This window comes from Ctenopharyngodon idella, chromosome 2 (assembly GCF_019924925.1).
Source record: "Ctenopharyngodon idella isolate HZGC_01 chromosome 2, HZGC01, whole genome shotgun sequence".
In the NCBI taxonomy this organism is placed as follows: domain Eukaryota; kingdom Metazoa; phylum Chordata; class Actinopteri; order Cypriniformes; family Xenocyprididae; genus Ctenopharyngodon; species Ctenopharyngodon idella.
This window is the reverse complement of record NC_067221.1, coordinates 29,615,625-29,631,528: the sequence shown is the minus strand read 5'-3', so window position 1 is coordinate 29,631,528 and position 15,904 is coordinate 29,615,625. Positions and strand designations below refer to the sequence as shown.

General features: G+C 37.0%; 1 long non-coding RNA gene across 1 annotated transcript; it reads left to right on the top strand.

Annotated features, from left to right (window-relative positions):
* Positions 1-845: 845 nt before the first annotated feature.
* On the top strand, positions 846-14,473 carry LOC127494451 (uncharacterized). The gene is made up of 6 exons (XR_007924879.1): positions 846-1,069; positions 1,918-2,048; positions 9,108-9,224; positions 10,828-10,872; positions 11,229-11,671; positions 11,871-14,473. It is a non-coding gene; the product is annotated as an uncharacterized LOC127494451 (long non-coding RNA).
* The last annotated feature ends 1,431 nt before the right edge of the window (positions 14,474-15,904 follow it).

Sequence of the window (15,904 nt, the reverse complement as noted above, 5' to 3'; positions counted from 1 at the left end):
AATATGTTCGGAAACATTATGTGATTGTTCCAAATAGAATTTTAACCCTTTATGTGAAATTTGTCAAGCCAAAATATCTATCGATCAATCAATCAATCAATCCATCCATCCATTCATTACTTCTTATCTATCTATCTATCTATCTATCTATCTATCTATCTTCAAGCTACCCTGACCTTCAAGGTATTTTGCATTTTAGACTTTGTCAAACCAACATAGTTTTAAAATTCAGTAATTATCTGAATTTTTAAATTAATTGTTGATTCAGTTCATGGAGTATATTCAATCATTATTTAATTATTAATTATGTTGTTATCGGCAGTTGTTATGAAGTGGACCTTGGTCATTTTAAATTCATAAATATAAAATTTGATGCTGCCCGAATGAAAATTCTCCCTTCCTTAACATCATTGGCTACACATATTCATTTGTCGATTCAGATGTAAGTCGACGTAAATTATCAGAACATAGCCTAACGTTAGGCTTGTAAGCAAGTGTTAATGTTGCACTGTGATACTAAATGACTAGTAACTTGTCGGTTAAAAATAATCGCTTATTTTAAATTCCAAGATTGGATCCACTGCCATAACGCCACAAGTGGTAGCAGGACAAAGCGAAAGCTGTTTATATGAAGCGTTTATTTCCTGGTTTGAATTACTGGCGTTTTCTGTCGGAAATGTCTTGCTTGAACACAGCAAGAATGGCCTTTCAGGTCCGCATCAGGATTAATGGAAATACGATTGAAGATTTAGGCGTAGCATCATCATACGAACAATTTGAGAAGCTCACCATTAGAGAACTAAAGGAAAAATCGTTACGTCTTTTTCCTGGAGTAAACTGTAGGTTTCTTTCACAATCTTCATGTTTATGGACGCTGGAACAAAAAAAGTATTTTTACCATTTATCACTATTTGTCTTTACATTTGGCTTTTGATTTTCTTTACAGTTTCAAACAGACCGAGGGTAATATTTGTTAATAATGAGCTTGAAGACGATCAAACATTTAAATCTTGCAGCATTCAACCTCTCTCTGTCCTGGTTGTCGTGCTCAGAATGCCTGATGGAGAAGGTATGATACTTTTACACTTTGCTTTACAAACGTTAAACTAATGTAGATATTTCTTCACCTTTGACGAGCATGTGTGGTATTTTGCCTTCAAATGATGCATTTGAAAATTGCAATGCAATGGGTTCGACAACCACTACACAATCAATATTTCAGTCTCACTTCAACAAACATTTCCTGATTCTAATTCACGTTAAATGTAATTTTAATATATTGTTTTCTTTCCACATAAACTGAAAAATGAATAATCCTCCTACTTACGATTCGAAAACAGCACAGCATAAGCTACAGCATAAGACAGCATATTTTATCAAGTTAATCATTAGATCAAGTTAAATGGATGCTGCACCACTGGACATGATTGTCTTACTAGGTCTGATAATAATTAATATTAATTTTTATTCAGACCCAAACCTGATCAATTCCATGGTCGGACCTTTTGGTCCAGGACAAGTCAGAAATGTTAATAAAATACAACAGTGCACATGAACTAATGAACAATACATTAACAGCAATTCTTAATCTTTAATGTGATCAGGTTGAATGAAGTGAAGTGTTTAAAGCTGTGTTGTGTTAAGTGCTTGTTTCCTGTCTTTTTTTTTTTTTTTTTTTTTTTTTTGACTGTTTGGTTAATGTAACAAACACACCAATTACTTATTGTTTTAATAGCAGATATGATCTTATAATTAGTTTTTATGATTAAATAAAGAGCTAGACACACATTGGATGGGGTGGAAAAGAAATTTGAATAATTTCATGCACTCAAATTAAATACTTTTAAGTGTATAAACAAATTGGGTAGAAAAACAGTGTTTATGACTGATGTCTTGATCTTTTTCTCCCTCTCATAGACTCACCTCATGAGCGGATTCGCTGGGTTGATTCTATGGAAAGTTTACCTCCCAGCATGAAGATGTGTTAGACTTTTGTCAAAAGAATTGAATAATTCTCATATTGCTGGTCATAGGAAGCACCAGGACTTGTGGGTCAGCTTTTGAAACTACATTTATATACATTGAATGTACAATAATTCATGTGAGAAAGATCTCCCGTTATCAGGCCCATGTAAGCTGCATTCCTCCATCATCCCGTCCAGTTCTCTTGCAGTCTAAGTCGCTTTACCTGGTAACGGATGAACACTGTGAGAAACATTGAGAGAGATAGAACTGTCTTCTAACTGACTAAAGGCAAGAATGTGTAAAGGGCAGCTTTTAAACAACCTATTTTATTTATTTATTGCAGTTAATAGAAGACTTGAAATCTGTGGGTCAGGGGAATTTGGGACACTTGAGGAGAGAGTTTTTTCTCTAAGTTCGGCTTGACCTTTGTAGTGCCTCTTGCTTTGTTCTTAGTCAAGTTTGGTCTATTTTTAAGGCATTTTGTCTTTATTGACATGACCGAGAAAGAGAGACGGATCAGGAAAGGACTTTTGACTGGGACTTTAAGTTTTGTTGTGAAATATATTAGTGTTGTTTACAAGGCTATGACTTTTGTTATGGCTCAGTCCATTATGAATTTTATCACAGAACTTACTTGTCTTTGTCTCTATGATATTTGTAGAGCCTGTAAAAAAAAAAAAAAAAAAAAAAAAAAAAAACAGTGACACTTCCAATGGAAGCATTTAATTTAATCTTTGGCCCTGTTTCAGGGTCTGTATATAATGTATATGCTTTTTCATCTATATACCTGAAATGTCATTCGGTTCTTTGTTCATTGCTGATCTGTGTACAGCTGTAAACTGAATGTACACAAGAACAGAAAGAGCACTCAATACAATATTTAAATTTATGTAAAACAAAATTAAATGTCAAAAATGAATCAGAGAAAAATCATGACAGAACTTTTTCCACCTTTAATGTGATATTAAAACTAACACAATTCATGTGACAAATAGTAGAAACTTTGAAGAAAAAATAAAACAAAATGTAAAATAATCTTGCTGCATTTGTGCATTAATCTCAGAGGTGTATTTCAACTTACATGTGTGTCTCATACAGTATGAGGCTGATAAAAAAAATTTACATAATGCAAACTTTTTTCTTTCCTGTGTGTTGGGAAAAGATTTAACATCACATTTCTTCTAGACAATGTTTAAAGGGTTAGTTCACCCAAAAATGAAATGTCATTAATTACTCCCCCTCATGTCGTTCCACACCCGTAAGACCTTCGTTCATCTTCAGAACACGAATTAAGATATTTTTGATGAAATCCGAGAGGTTTATGACTCGTCCATAGACAGCAATATAATCAACACTTTCAAGGTCCAGAAAGGAACTAAAGACATCGTTAAAACAGTCATGTGACTGCAGTGGCTCAACCTTAATGTTATGAAGAGACGAGAATACTTTTTGTGCACAAAAACAAAACAATAACGACTCTGAAGATGAACGAAGGTCTTACGGGTGTGGAACGACATGAGGTCGAGTAATTAATGACAGAAGTTTCATTTTTTGGGTGAACTAAGCCCTTAAATCTCTTAGCACTACTCGTTTTATTGCATAATAAATGTAAATGTATTGTTATTGGCAGATCTATTTATTGAAATGAACCTCACTATTCCTGAAAATGTGTAATGAATGTGTGTGTGTGTTCATGAATGAACCTTTCACCTAGAAACTACAAAATCCTATAGATAGTGAAGAAACAGGTTAGACCTGCTTCAAGGGAATGTGGATTGTCTGCTTCATGTTACAACAAACACTAAAGCTACAATACAGTCTCATCTAAAGTGATTCCAGCAGGAGAAATTGAGCACCTTTGTTCTGTCAATAGAAGTTAATTTGGTAAATTCAGAGCAGCTTCTGAACACCTCCATAAAGAACAAGGAAAAGTCTCTCTCTGTTGGTGTGTGCCTGTGTGCATTACAGTTTCAGAATATCATGTCAGCCCAGAAATAATTTCAATATTATATATAATTTTATTTATTTATTTCATGAGATCGAAATCAGAAAGAGCTTTATTGCCAAGTATGTTTACACACACAAGGAATTTGCCTTGGTGACAGCAGCTTCCAGTGCAGACATACACTATATTGCCAAAAGTTTTGGGACGCCTGCCTTTACGTGCACGTGAACTTTAATGACATTCTTAATCCATAGGGTTTAATCTGGAGTTGGCCCACCCTTTGCAGCTATAACAGCTCTTCTGGGAAGGCTTTCCACAAGGTTTAGGAGTGTGTTTATGGGAATTTTTGACCATTCTTCTAGAAGCGCATTTGTGAGGTCAGGCAGTGATGTTGGACGAGAAGGCCTGGCTCACAGTCTCCGCTCTAATTCATCCCAAAGGTGTTCTGTCGGGTTGAGGTCAGGACTCTGCGCAGGCCAGTCAAGTTCCTCCACACCAAACTCACTCATCCATGTCTTTATGGACCTTGCTTTGTGCACTGGTGCGCAGTCATGTTGGAACAAAACTTTATAAAAACTTTACATAATGAACCGTTATGTTTTTATTACCTTAGAATGAGCCATTTCTATCTTAAAAAGTAGTGTTGTAGTACTCCAGACTGGTCTTAAACCCCTTTTTATTTATGAATTTGTTTAATGAACAACTGTATTCACATTAACTGTTTTAAGTATGTTTTTAGTAGCTTTCTGGGCATCTGAAAGTGTTAATGATCTTGCTGTCAATGGAGGCCTCACTGAGCCATCGAAATTTGTGTTCTGAAGATGAATGAAGGTCTTATGGGTGTGGAACGACATGAGGGGGAGTAATTAATGACAGAAATTTCATTTTTGGATGAACTAACCCTTTAAGACCATTGTTTGAAGGTCTTAGTCTTGTCTCGGTCTTATTCAAATTATATTTATTGATTAATAAGTCATTTCTCAGGCAGTAATCTTTATGAATTTAAGAAGTGCTGGTCTGGTCTGGTCTTGGTCTTGACTCAGTCTCGCACTGCTTTGGTCTTGGTCTTGTCTTGGTCTCGATTTGGTCTCAGATTAGGTGGTCTTGACTACAACACTACTGTACTACATACACCACGGGTCCCCCTCCATGTCAAGTCTCCATTTTGTGCCAGCATGTTTCTACAGCAGCCCTAAATGGACAAACTGCTCAACAGAGCATTTCGTCACTATGTTGTTATTCTTCTTCTTTGGTGTTTTTAGAGGCAGCTTGCATCGTCACTATGTTGAATACACAAAAAGAAGAAAAAGAAGTAGTACAATCCCCATATCCAGAAAGGTTGGGACATTTCGATAAAACGCAATAAAAAAACACAATCTGTGATTTGTTAATTCTCTTGAACCTTTTATTTAACTGACAAAAGTGCAAAGAAAATACTTCCAATGTTTTCACTGACCAACTTAATTGTATTTTGTGAATTTAAACAAATTTTAATTTTGATGGCTGCAACACACTCCAAAAAAGTTGGGATAGTGGCAAAATGAAAGTGAAAAGATAATATCCAATTTAAACTGTTTTTAAACAGTCCACAATTAGCAGGTGAATTGGTAATAGGTGAGGGTATCATGTTTGGGTGTAAAAGAGCTTCTCAGTCTTTGCAAGAAAAGATGGGTCATGGGGAAACTGTTGAGCAGATGTCTTGTATCAGGCGAGATTGGGTAAAAAAATCTACTTGCAAAACTGTAACAATTAGTATCCTCAATTCTTAAATGATTCAAAATTGTAATTAAAAGGAAAGGTGATGTGACACAGTGGTAAACATGGCTCTGTCCCAACTTTTCTGGAGTGTGTTGCAGCCATCAAAATTAAAATTTGTTTAAATTCACAAAATACAATAAAGTTGTTCAGTGAAAACATTGGAGATCTTTTCTTTGTACTTTTGTCAGTTAAATAGAGGTCCAAGAGAATTAACAAATCACAGATTCTTGATTTTATTGCATTTTACAAACTGTCCCAACTTTTCTGGAAATGGGGTTTGTAGTAGTAGTAGTAGTAATAGTAGTCATCTGGTTTATTAGAAGCAGAGACCGTTCTTTGTTAGAAGAAAAAACCTTATTGCTTTACTGGCTACTTGACTGAGCAACTGTTTTTGCATTTCAGTGACTATATTCTGATGGACCAAAATGTTTACAGTCCTCAGATATCAAATGATTTCTCCAGTCATAAACATACCTCAGACTAATGCACTAATGCAGCAGGTCATTTTAGGGTTTTAATTGTTTTTGGGTTTTCTACTTGTTTGTTATGTGAATTTTCTGGTTTCAATAATGGTGTCAAAATATATATATTTTTTTTTAAATTATTTTTTTACATCTCAAAAAGAGTTAGTGGTGTATTGACTTTTTATAGCCACTGTACATCTAGAAACACAGAAGTAATCAAACAGCTGAAATGCTGAAAGTGATCAATCTAATCAACATTAGTTTTTAAATAAAATAAAAATAAGCATTTGTAATATAAATGGCTCACACTGTTATTATTATAAGTTATTATAAAGTGCAGCTTTGTTCACTGGTCTTTATTTCTATTACAAGTGAGGCTCCCGCACCTCCTTCCTCTCACCACCGGAGGGAGCCATCACCTGAATATTGACTGTTTCCCATTCGGACTTCATTACCCATAGGCCCTCATTCCGGGGACTGATTGCACACACACCTGCTCCACATTGCACACACACTTCATAAGCAGCTCACACACGTTGTGAAGTGTTGATTTGCCTCGGTGATCATTTCTGAGCGTTTTCATTGTGGATTGTTATACCTGTGTTTGACTTGGCCTGTTTCTCGTACCTGATTCTCTGCTGCTAGTGATTGGCAGATCGAGGCTTCGTGAAACACTGAAACAGTTGAAGCAAATGTGCCTTAATGTGTCGAGGCTTCGAAACAATCTGACACCCGTCTCCACAGTGACCCCTAGTGGTCAGAACAGTGTAAATGCAACAAAACTCAAGCTAAACATGCACAAAAACACCTTTTACAAATGTATTGCAAAAGTTTTATTGAAAAATCTATCAAATGCAATTAACTAATCATCTATTAAGATTAAATATAGATTGTGTGTATAATATGTGTTCTTTTATCAATTTTCAGGGCTTGTTTTCTTTGTTCCATGGCTCAAGCGAAACAGGCAAATAAGATTAATAACTACCATTATTCATTTTAATTACTCTAATGTCTAATTAAAACATCTACAAATGTATAAAACCATAGGGTAAAGCCCTATAGACACTTGTTCAATAGTTCTCAGTGAATCTACATGATTCATGGGTTCACTTTATCATCGCCCTCTACCATTGAACCATTGAAATTTCTAACTGTTTAGAAATGTTTCGAAACAGTGATGACGTAATGAAGCCTCGTTTACTAAAATCACGTGACTTTGGCCCTGTCCCAAATGGCACCCTAAACCCTCACGGTCTTCCTCTCCGCACTTTCACAATGTAACGCTGCTTTGACTGCCGGGTAAAGTCTTCTGCGTAGCTCACAGTCTTGCGGGCTCAGCAGAAATGTGCATTGAGGGCGCATAGCAGCCGCAAAGGGGGCGCTCACGAGCACCTTTCTTTATGCTTAAATTACGAATGGGACACCCTACGGTCTTGTAGACTTAACGGACACGCGCACGCAGTGGCCACAATGAAGCCACATGAAGTGTGCCATTTGGGACAGGGCCGGCCCTGCCCCAAATGGCACCCTAAACTCTCACGGTCTACCACAAGACCATAGGGTGTCCCATTCGTCATTTAAGCTTAAAGAAGGGTGCTCGTGAGTGCCCCCTTTGCGGATGCTATGCGCACTTCTGCTGAGCCCGCAAGACAATCCCTGCGTCCCAATGTCCATACTATCCATCCTAAAGAGTATGTGAGATTAAAATAAGTGTGTCCCAAAGCATAGTATGTTGAAAAGAGTATGCCAAAAGTCCCCGGATGGTCTACTATTTCCAGTATATTTTCGAAGTGTGGATCTGTGCACACTATAAAGGCCAATATTGCCCACAACCCATTGCGCTTTGCACGAGGATTCAGAACTACAAACAAGAGTAAAAAGTGTTAAAAAACTACAAAACATGGCGGATATGCGCGACCGATGCTGAGAGGTTTGAGTGACTAATAATCAGTTCAACCTGATATAACATGGATAACATTAAATAAATATTTTCTATTTCATCTGCAATACCAATGTGGACTTTTATAAAGATCTGATTGGCCATTAACTTTTAAATGCATCATTATGCATTAATATGAGGAGAGTTCTCCACATGAAAGACCTGTGACTGCAAATCAACGTGCTGCTGCATTTCTCTCCGATACGGTAGGAAATTAAATGAAATGTGGAGGATGTAAGATGATTGACAGGCCAGTTTACGGTGACAGGATGCGACAGAGAGCAAAGACGCAATTGTATGACGTGATAGTATGTCCCAAAGCTTGTCTACTCTTTTGCTACACACTCAAAAGTAAGTACTTTTTGTTCACAGAAAGAGTAGGACGTAGTATAAGTAGGTGAATTGGGACACAGCATGTGAGCTACCCAGAGGACTTTACCCAGCAATCAAAGCGGCATTACGTTGTGAAAGAGCGGGAAGACCTTGAGGGTTTAGGGTGCCATTTGGGACAGGGCCAATTGTCGAAGACTGCACAGTACTCCTGTCTCTTTTTAAAGCTGCCTGGATTTCTTGACACACGTTCCGAAGCCTCGGCACAGAACGTAACATCACTACTTTTTTGCATCCAATATATATCGTGTAGCCTATCATAGACTGTGGAGTTTTTTGAGTTTTTTAAAGGTCAAAGCCCTTGCGAATATAAATAGCCTATTTAAAGTGAAAGTGAAAGATGCGATATTTTCATTTTTGATCACCCAAGTTTTTCAAACAAAATTATTGCTTGAATAAACCCAGAATGGCATTTCAGGGCCGCATTAGGACTAATAGAAATATGATTAATGTATGGTCTGTGGCGTCATCAAGAGAAGAGTTTGAGAAGTTCACCATTAGACGGCTAAAAGAAAAAGCATTAAGTTTGTTTCCTGGAGTAAATGGTAGGTTGAAGGTTTGTTTTAGTCTTCGCATTTAATGAATTTGGAATAGAAAAGGTACATTTTTATCCACTGTATCTCTCTATGTTTGTTTTTCTTGTCAGATCCAAACAGACTGAGAGTGATTTTTGGTCAAAGTGAGCTTGAAGACAATCAAACATTTGAATCTTGCGAGATTGGACATCTGTCTCTCCTTGTCGTCGTGCTCCTGATGCCTAAAAGTATGACTCTTTTATAGTGTGTTCACACCAGACGCGAATGAAGCATTAAGAGCGAGTGATTTACATGTTAAGTTAATGCAAAGACGCGAATAGACATCCTGTGGCGCAAATTGAGCGTTTCGGGCGTTTGACGCGCGTAACTCGTGCGAGTTGAAAAATCTGAACTTTGTCGAAAATTTGCATCGCGTTAACCAATCACGAGCTTGCTCTAGTATTACGACGTAGCGAGAGGAGGCAGAAATCCGAAACAACAATGGAGGACAAAATCATGGTCGCTGTACGATACATCTTCATACTTTTATAGAAACAGGAATAAAAAGGATCTCGCTTGGAAGAAAGTGAATGAGGAGGTCAACTCAAGTCAAGTCACCTTTATTTATATAGCGCTTTTTACAATGTAGATTGTGTCAAAGCAGCTTTACAGTGAAAACTGGTACATTATTTGGCTGCACAGCAGCTCTTAAAGAATAGTGTCAATGCAGGCAGATCAAAGCACTGTTGAATATCAAATGTCAAGTCAAATGTCAAGTCAAATGTCAAGTGTCCCCAACTAAGCAAGCCAGAGGCGACAATCTGGTAAGTTATATACATACATATTGAGACTACAAGCTAGCTAAAGCCGGCAAATTGAGCTTATTCGCCGTATTTTACAACTACTTTTGCGCTGACGAGTTGATGTGTTTATTCAGAGGAAGTGTGGAGAAACGAGATGAGCCGCCTGGCAGAAGCCCCTCTCATGACGTGAATTCTCGTCTGTTGTGAAGTGAATTTCACGCGCGAATGAAGCGAATAAACTCAATGTTCAAGCGTCCAACTACGCGCGAATAGCGTGAACGCCCCACTTTGCCTAATTTAGGAATTAGCCTTTATATTTCTTCATCTTCTATATAGCACTTTTGCCTTTGATGGATGCATTTTAAACTGACAATGCAATTGTTTCGTTAACAAATAAAGAACAAATAATTCAGTCCTTAACAAACATTTTCTAATTCTATTTCATGTAAACTGTAACTTGATTTTTTTTTTTTTTTATGTATTACTTGCTCTCCATATAAGCATAAAATACAAAAGAAGAATTTACAAAATAATATTTGAATAAAAACAGCATGTGATAGGCATATTACTTAAATACACAAGTTATATGAATACTGGCTCAATACTGGACTTAAGATTAGCTCAATCGACATTTGCGGCTTGAACCACAAAACTTTATTTTGAATAATCTCTTCTTTAAAAAAAAAAGTGGGCTTAAGTAAAGCACATAAATTATTATTTTGCCATCGCAGTCATTACTGTCATAGCTTGTTAATGAAAATGTTGGTCTTTGATCTTAACTCAAATTAAAATCTTAACTCCACGTTTAATTAAATATAATTTAATTTTTTATGCTGTGACAATAGTGATATTTTTCAGTAAATTTTCTGATCAATGGTATGATCAGATCTTTTCGTCCACACATCAGACATTAGATGCTTTTTAATTGCTTAAAAAAAAACACTTTTATAATATTTCGAAAGAACTGTCCTTTTGAATGTCTGTAACTGGTTACTTGTCAATGTCTGCTCTCAGTTTACCTCCTATTCTTCTGTTCCCTGTCATGTAGGTCCACCTCACCTGGAGCAAGTCAGTGAAACTGGGGGGTTATTAGGTGTGTATTATGTGCAGATAAATGTGTTCAATGCATACATCAATGTAATTAAATGTTTAGCACTTTACAGTAAAGATATTAGTTGGCATTATTTTATGCAATAGTAAACATGAGCTAATAAACAATGTTTTTACAGCAAGAATTAATCTTGGTTAATGTGAATTTGTACATATTTATTAATTTAACTGATGCTTTTATTCAGGTGACTCATAAATGAGGAACATCATAAGCAATTTATCATAATATCAACCTTACACGGGATAGAAAGAGTACAAAGTGTTTTTTTTTTTTAAATAAATAATATGGTAAGAGTCATGTGCTCAGCTGTTTCTTGAATATTGTGATGGTTTCTTCAGATCGTCTGAAGATTGGCAGTTCATTTTACCAGAGCGGAGTAGAGAAAGGGAAGATTCAAGAAGGAGACTCAGTGCCTCAATATACAGGAGCAACAAAACCCCGTTCAAACACAGATCGTAAGTGACGGGACAGGACAGTGTACTTTTATTTTTGAGTAAATTCAGAAAGTGTAAGGTGTCAGTTATGCTTTTTCCATAACTTGAATACAGAAGGTGGTCTGGCAGAAGCTCGATATTTGTCTTCATAACTTGTTTAAATATGGATATTTTTTTTTTTTTTACACAAACATTTACACAATCCCCCGGAGCCGTGTGGAGTATGTTCATGATGGATGTGGATGGAAGCACTTTCTTCAGCTCATACTCATTGATCCATTATTAAAATATATCTGATTGTGTTCATCAGAAAGAAGAAAGTCATTTACACCTAGGATGGCTTGAGGGTGAGTAAAGCTTGGGCTGATTTTCATTTGAAAGTGAACTAATTCTTTAAGTCATTTTGCTTCTCCAGTAAATTTATCTTGATTTAAGAATGTTTAGATATTTGTGCTGGAAAACAAGACAGAAATATTTTTAATATTGATTTGTTAATTATAATCATTGATTATGTTAATAATTTATAATTTTCCCTCTCTGTTCAAGTACCAAATCCACCATATGAGGGAATGCGGCGGACTAATTCCAAGGAACACTTGCCTCCCAACATATAAATGGATAAGACTCACTTGGCATTGTCACTTGAATATTTCACATATTGCTGGTCAATGAAAGCGTGGGCCGGTCAACTGTTGGGTCATCTGTCAAAACCAAATTTATGTACAATGTACAAATCACATCAATCACATGGGTCAGGAGTGTTTTGGACACTTGAGGAGAACTTGGCTTGACCTTTGTTGGAGTTCTTGCTTTGTTCCTAGTCAGGTCATGTTAAGTCAAGTTTTGATCCGTTTTCATTTGGTTCCTGTTTCTCTTATCTCTTTTGTTTGTTTCCATGGTTGTTCCATGGTAATCACAGAAATTATTATTGTGTCTCTATGATATTTGTGGAGCCTTTAAAAAAAAAAAAAAAAACAGTGACACGCTTCCAATGGCATATGATTAACGTTTACAGTAACCTTTAGTCCCAGTCCAGGGTCTGTATGTAATGTATGCTTTCTCATTTGTGTGCAACTCAAGATATCATTCTGCTGTGTTCATTGAGCTGATCTGTGTAGCTGCAAAATGAATGGAGGTGATAATGTGGACAGTTGCAACACACGGCTTACATATGTATGTATGTATGTATGTATATTTGCTCCAGTGAAAGTCAGGAAGAAGAGTGGCAGACACAAAACACCTTGGAGAAACTCAACAAAAGCGTGTTAAACTGTTTAGAAGCAGATCTTCTAGAAGTGGTAAACGCCTCACTTCTTTCTGGGACTTTTCCAAAATCCCTGAAAACTGCAGTGGTTCAGCCCCTCCTGAAAAAGAGCAGTCTGGATAACACCATATTGAGCAACTACAGACCAATCTCAAATCTCCCTTTCATAGGCAAGATCATTGAAATAGTTGTTTTCAATCAGCTGAACAAGTTCTTAAGTTCAAATGGACACTTTGACAACTTTCAATCTGGTTTCTGACCTCATCACAGCAGAGACAGCGCTCATAAAGATAATAAATAATATTCCCTTAAACACCGATTCTGGTAAAATATCAGTGCTGCGTTTGACACTGTCGATCACAGAATACTTCTCGACAGGCTGGAAAACTGGGTCGGGCTTTCTGGGATGGTCCTGAAATGGTTCAGGTCAAACTCAGAATGGAGAGGTTATTATGTGAGTATCCATAAGTCTGAGTGGACATCCATGACATGTGGAGTCCCTCAAGGCTCAATCCTTGGACCGTTCTTGTTCAGTCTGTATATGCTGCCACTGAGCCAAATAATGAGAACGAACCAGATTGCTCATCACAGCTATGCAGACGACACCCAGATCTACGACTACAGCCCCATTGACTCCCTGTGCCAATGCACTGATGAAATTAACAGTTTGATGAGCCAAAACTTCCTTCAGTAGAAGACAAAGACAAAACTGAAGTCATTGCATTTGGAAACAAAGATCTCAAGGTGAACGCACACCTTGACTCTTGGAGTCAAAGAACAAAAAATCAAGTCAGGAATCTTGGTGTGATTCTGGAGTCAGATCTTAGTTTCAGTAGTCTCGTAAAAGCAATAACTAAATCATCTCAAAAATATTGCAAGACTTGGAGAAACTTGTTCATGTTTTCATCTCCAGCAGGGTGGATTATTGTAAGATTAAAATACTTTGTCAGTGACGCGCAGAGACAGACAATTGTATTTACACTGCAATAAATAAGCAGGCCGATCTGTTTCCACTAAAAATAGCCCATAAACATCCTAAAAGATATGTTCACCTTATCAGCAAAACTGCATATCTTTGATTTGCAATCTTCCTCTGACTGGGATTTATAAAGGGATTTTTACACAGGTTCTGGCGTATGGTTTTATATATCTGAAAACTTGTGCGTATGCAGAATATATGTTTTGTGCATACATACACTTTTAGGATGAAATCTACGGAAATGAGGCTCCAGATGTGCTCCAACAGTAGTCACACTCAAATCCAGAGTCAAAACACTTCAGTTTAGCTGTGCATTTACTGAATGAACACTGTGATACGTCCAAACTGACTGCAATGTATTTTATTCATGTATCCTCTTTATGCATTTTCTATCAATCTTTTTAATTCTTATGTATTTGTTCCTTTTTATGTCCACCACTTTGAATCGCCATAGTGTATCTGTCACGATCACCAGTGAGAGTGCCCGTCATTGCCACCAGAGGGCACTCCACCCTGGACTACACACATCATTTGGACTCCATTTCCCATCTACCCTCATACAGACTGAACTTTGGCTCTCTCATTAGAAGTTGAAGCGTGACACATTGAATGGCTTGTCCATTGTTAAAATAGTCAAAGGACATTTTAATTAAGACTAAAATTTCAGTCTGTTCCATTTTCTTGAAGCAGATTTTGTTTGACCTTCAGGGGTCTGAATTGATGAATCCTCCCGAAGCAGGTTTTCGCCTCTTAAATCCTCTGGCTTGAGGCTTTTCCTGAAAGACAGAACAGACAGCAGGTCGATCCTCTGACTACAGAGAGTACATGGTGACTTGGGCTATTATCTCACAATTTAAATATGATTTAATATCAAAATAAAGATATTCTTCTTAAAACAGTGTCAATAGATAGTCGATGAAAACAGGCTTGATCGACTACTGAGAGATTTCTGTCCCTCCATTGACAGCTACAACTATCACTGTGACGCTTCAAAAAGTTCATGAAGAGATCATAGAACTAATCCATATGAATTGAGCGGTTTTAGTCAACATTTTCTGAAGAGACACAAACACTTTATATGATGAACAGGTTGAATTTAGGCTTTTTATTCACATATAAACATTGATCAGCGAATATAAACAGGAGCTCAACCGAACCTGCTTGACACGAGAGAACAAACCTCTAGCAGAAGCTCAAATGTGCTGCGTAACACCAGAATGAATGAAACGAAGGAACAAACAAACCAGGAACAAAATGGAAACAAAATCAAGTTCAATCATTCTGAACAAACACTCATTTGAAATGTATATTAACCAGTTAATGTTATTTTATCGCTCTGTTTAAGATTTTAATTTGGCAGTCAACCAATCATGAATTCAAATAGTACGGTGTACGAAATGTGACGCTGAGAGAAATGCCCGCGCTCAGCTGTCGAGTCTCAAAGGTAAGTCGCTGGCATTAGCTTATGGATCTCAGGAGTTTTTCTGATGATATAACACCAACCGTTAAAGTAAAATGAAAATGAACTGCAGTTTAATTTAGAGTGTGTTTTAAACCCAGTGAAAATTGCGGGTTACTGTAAACCGTAAGTAGAATAACTGCTTACAATTTCTGAAACTATGGATCCATTTCTCAAAACTCTACATACAAAGACACAAAACAAACACATCTCTGGCAAAAGCAAACACTTAATTCAAAAATATTAACTTTACTAAAACTGGTGTTTTTGTATAGTAACTCTACACACCAAATGATTATCCATCTACACATCAAACTACACACGGATGTAATAAATGTAAAACACTACACTCTTGTCTTTTCCTTGTACATTGTGCAGTGGAGTTTGATACATGCACATGTACAGATGTGTGCAGAAACACACTGTATATACAGTATGATAAACTCTACAGTTATTGAACTAAACTGAATCAACACTGAACTGACTTGAGCGACGGTGCAACAGCTTATTTTAGATGTTGGCTTCCATAAAGAGGCTCTCGATCATCTGGAATCTAAGGTTCACACTCCGAGAGAGGAAAACAAATCACTGAAAGCAAGTGTACAGAAATGCAGATATTAAAGTTGGAGTTGATTGCTAAAGTGGCACGGCGTTGTGGACAGCGAGGACGTCTGAAGTGTGGTTCTCAACATCTTAGGGAAGATTGCCCCTGGAGTCGGAGATGGGCTCCTGGACTGTACCGATTTCTTTGTCTGGGTCTGAAGTGGGCGGATGGAATGGCCAGATCGATCACAATTCTTTTCTCACAGCGGTGCATATGTGAGACATTATTTCAGGTGCTGCTAAAGGTTGCAAGTATCTCATTGACAATAAACTGC